The following is a 4,653-nucleotide window of genomic DNA, read 5'->3' as shown; positions in this document are numbered from 1 at the left end:
TTTAGGCTGCCGGTGGGCTGCCCTCCAAACGTTTCGCATTGTTCTCGTGGCTGTTTTGGTGGGCCGTGTTCGTGTTTGGGTCTTTTGTGCCCAAAAACCCGCAATCGATCGATGCCGTGTCCCCTACGCGCTGTCTCATTGTTGATATTGATGCTATCAACCCGAAAAGGGGGTTTGTGCGGTGTGGTGCGCAAACCCGGGGCGCACAACGACAACAAAAAAGGCGCTGAACTCACTCGCTCCCTGCCAGTTGGTGCGCACGGAGCTGAGGAAGTTGGTCAGCCCTTGCGATCCAACAATGGGACACAGAGGGTTTCCCTGGGCAACATTGTTTTTTTTTTTTGTTGTTGCCCTTTTTTGACAAATCTTTCTGTTTGTGTGTTTACTCATTTACAGCCGCTCTAACAAAAGCGTGGCGGACAGTGGCAATGTTTGTCCATGTGTGGCAGCCACTGTTTGTTCTGTTTTTATTAGCTTTCGGCGAAGGGAAATCGATTGTGCGTTAGCGGCGGCAGCGGCCGCTTTTGCCAGTCACGCCTCTCGCTGTGGTCCTCACGACTTACCGTGTGCAAACAACCTCGTGCGCTTTATTTATGTTGCAACAATCTGTCACGATACACTGTTGCGGGCCAGATTTTGTAAATAGTAATAGTTTAACTGATGCTGGAATGGTTTCAAAGGCATTGGCAAATAACGGTGAGCCTTCGTATGAAGACAATATGAGGAAGATGTCCAGTTTCTTTCAAGTCGAACGAAAGATTCATTTCCAGAGAATACTATTTAAGGAACAAATTTAAATTAAATGAAATCACATTAAATTGACACCAGTTGTTGTTAATTTATTTTTATTATAGCTTTCGATAGATTGGATACACACACACCTGTACAGTATTGACTAGTTTCAGATTCAGATTGGATGTTTTTAGATTCATTGAATGATTGATGTTCATTCAGATGAATCTTTCTGAATGAATATTTGAAATGATTGAATGAATCTGAATCTCAGCCGAAAAGATTCACGAATCTCTTAGGATTAATTAATCTCAAGGGGTTAACGAATCTCAAAACATTCATAGAGCTCGAGCTTCTTCTTTTTCGTATTATTAGCGTAACGACCTACCCGATCTTCTCGGCCTAAACAGGCTTTTGAGACATATTAGCAATAATAATATCATGAATCTTACGAGATCATGAAACTTAGGAGATTAATGAAGGATGACAGGATCATGACAGGATCATCTTATGAATCTAAGAATTAATCAATCATTCGTTATTCGATTCAATATTTGAAATCACTCATCGCTGCAGATTCTACCGAATTCCTAAAATCTCAATGAAAGATTAATGAAACTGTACTTAATTGATACCAGTTAACAAAATGATCTTATTGCCGGAAATGAACTTCATGTGAGGGAAATTTGACTCTATAGCACCTTTTTTGTACAAATCCAATAGGAATTTCCAATGAGCCTGTTCAAAAAGGGTGCTACATAGTCTAAGTACCGTCATATAAAATTCACTTCCCATAAGAAAAAGTCTACAAAGCGTCCCACAACTATGCGAACGCAATAGTTAAGCATTTAACGTAGATGACAGGTACACCTGAAATAATACCCAAGTGGAAGTAGAATGTATCCTGTATTTTGCGCCTGAGGAATCTGTTTTGAATGTTTATTTTCCCAGACGTAATAAATTCATTCCTACCTTTAACAATTTTGGTGAATATCAAAGTAAAGTTTAAACCTGTTCTGCCCTGAGAAACTGAGATAATGAGAATCCATCCCCAGACAGCCACAACCCCACTGCGCATGGATCTGCTCCATACGCACTACGCTACCGAGAGCACTGCGGCAGCATACACTTAAAACCTCAATATAAGCGTAAACAATTCCTGTGTACCATGGAACAGCCAACGTTTTCGCCGGCAAGATTGCTCCAAACGCTTCACGCGCGCGCCAAAAACTACCGATGCACATTTTCGCTGCTGTCATCACTGTTAAGCGAACAAATCTATCAGCACAATAGCCGGCCGGCGTTGATTACTTTCTTATGTATAAAAGTGTTTCCATTTGTTTTGTTTCGTTTTTTTTTCTTTTTTGTTATCCTGCTAGTCACTGGCCCCATCAGAATCTACGCTCCACCGGCACCTCTAGAGCGCGAAGCATTAAAACAAAAGCAAAGGCAAAGGCATCTCTCTGTCATCCAGGATTAGCCTCGGGCAAAACGATGCTCCTTTCATGCTCGGTGTGCACGCGCGGGTGTGTGTGTGTGTGTGGGTCGCTAGTACAACACCCCTTTTTGCTTGCACTTGCCCTATGGTTCACGCCTCGCTCGCTTTGTTTAGTGCACACGTGCCGGCCAATTTGACAGTCCGGGCCGAAATCGGTGCGGCCCCCGGCCGGAGGTTAGTTTTCAATCAGCGGAGGGCCTAGCAAATACTACAAAGAAAAACATATCCGCACGCACGCACGCACACGTTCACACTTGCTCGCCCGTTCGTCCTTGTCCCGGGGCTCCCGATGGGCTTGGGCAGTGTGGCGCACTCATCGCGTTCGTGCACACCTCATCCACCGACGCGTTGTGCCGTTGGGTGAATGTTTACTTTTCAATTTCAGCTAATTTAAATCTGCCACTTTGATAGATTTGCACGTGTCGCTCTCGGACGCGCGTGGGACCGCGAAGCTGGCGGGTGATATGGCTGGTACGAGAACGGAAGCCGGAAGACGTTATTTCCAATGTTTACACGGTTGGACTTGGACTTTTGAGGAGGTGCGCGCCGGTGTGCGGTCGGGGCGTGAGTGTGGAAAGTAAATTGCTCGGTAATGCCTTCGCACGGACGATACTGCCAATTAGCCTGGCTAATGAAGAAACCGTTCGATTGGACATTGGACAGGATTAAGGAAAGAGATGGCACTGTGCGTTTTATTTGTTAACAATCGCTTAAAAGCAATAACAATAGCGACCGCTTCTACTAAACTGAACCGGAAACACTTCAAACCGTCGCCGGAAACAAATCGGATTTTACAATTGCAGGGGAAACTGTTGCCCAATCGGCCTTGTTTTTGGCCCGGGATAATGTTCCGCCTCAGCCAGGAAGGATGTGGAAAATCAAGAAAAACCACTCTCTCACACACACACACACACTCACAGGGCCGGTACAAGTTTGAAAAAACAAACCCCTGACAGATTGCCGTGTTGCGTGTGCCAGCCCCGCACCGCAACTGCCTGCCACCCTACCTCCATCCTGCACTTCCCTTCCCCGAAAGCAGCATCACGCGCGAGTGACACAGTGTCAACGGTTCAAATCATTCGTGTGAAAAATTATTTCGAACAACATTACCGACGCGCACGTGACCCGAGAAATCAGATGGGCTCCCCTCGACCGCCTGCGTCCCTCTGCCTGGTGAGCGCCGGAGTTTGTGGCCCTGTCAAAATGTGTTTATCTTTCACTTTGGCTAAATTTGACAGTAGGCATATTGGCCGGCCTGTTGCCGAGCTCTTCCCGAGGGAATTGTAAAATATTATGAAAATATTGTTTTATTTCTCCCCCTCGCTTCCTTCGTACCACAGAGCAGCAACAACCCACCTTCGGCTGAGCAGGAGCGGTGGGTCTGTTTTGCTGGTGCAAACAGGATAAGTTTTGGATTAGTCTTCTTTTCCGATACACATCTCCACTGTGTACTGTGTGTGCCCCTGGCAGGAGAAGAGATGAATTTTGAGATGATTTTCAAAGTACACACGACGCGCATCTTTCCCCTCGAAGTACAGGCGATTCAAGCGATAAAATGCATCATTTACCTCCATTGTGTATGCTTCTTTTGATTGTGTATGAAAAAGATGGGTTTGATAACATATTTGGTATTATTGTATTTTTAATAATTATGTTTACATATTTACCTACAACAAGTATTTATTTTTTTATTAAAACAACTATCCATTAATTTCCGTTTAACTTACGTGAACATGTGAAGAGCAATGAGAATGAACTAATATGATAGAAAAGCGAGATTCGATCTCATGACCTCCAACATAGAGCCCTGCAACACTTGCGCTGTGCCACGGTGACACTGAAAGCGAGAAGCGTTGAAAAGTAATATGATTATAAAATATCTGTATCGTTCGATTTGCAAGAGTCAAACTCATTCCTTTGATGGGCCACTTGTTGGCCCGGAAAATCCATTCTCTTGTCTCGATATATTTTTTTCCAAATATCGACACTGAAGTTGTTCAAACATAGACTGGATTAATCATAACTTCGTAGCGTCTAGGGCCTCTAGCCTTTATTAAAAGTGGAATAAGATGTATATACGCAATTTTCGATTATAATACAAAATGAATAAAATCCATCAAATCAACTCTCAAGATTATCTTTCAGACCAGCTTGATTTACCAAATCAACAAACATTAAGCAAGGAATCAATCAAAGCAACCAACTGCCATGCGATGTAGCGATGCAGCGAATTATTCACTGCGAAGGGACTGTGGCATTGCACACATACGGTGCACCGAGGGTTGGGAAAACACACACACACACACACACGCAAACAAAAATACCGGAGATAATTTTCCCAAATGTGATTTGGATAATTTTCCTTTCCAGAGAAAGGCGATGGAAATGTGCTAAAAGTAGTGTGGTCGTTGGGCATGAAAGAT

The sequence above is a fragment of the Anopheles merus genome, chromosome X (assembly GCF_017562075.2).
Source record: "Anopheles merus strain MAF chromosome X, AmerM5.1, whole genome shotgun sequence".
Lineage (NCBI taxonomy): Eukaryota > Metazoa > Arthropoda > Insecta > Diptera > Culicidae > Anopheles > Anopheles merus.
This window is presented reverse-complemented; position numbering follows the sequence as displayed.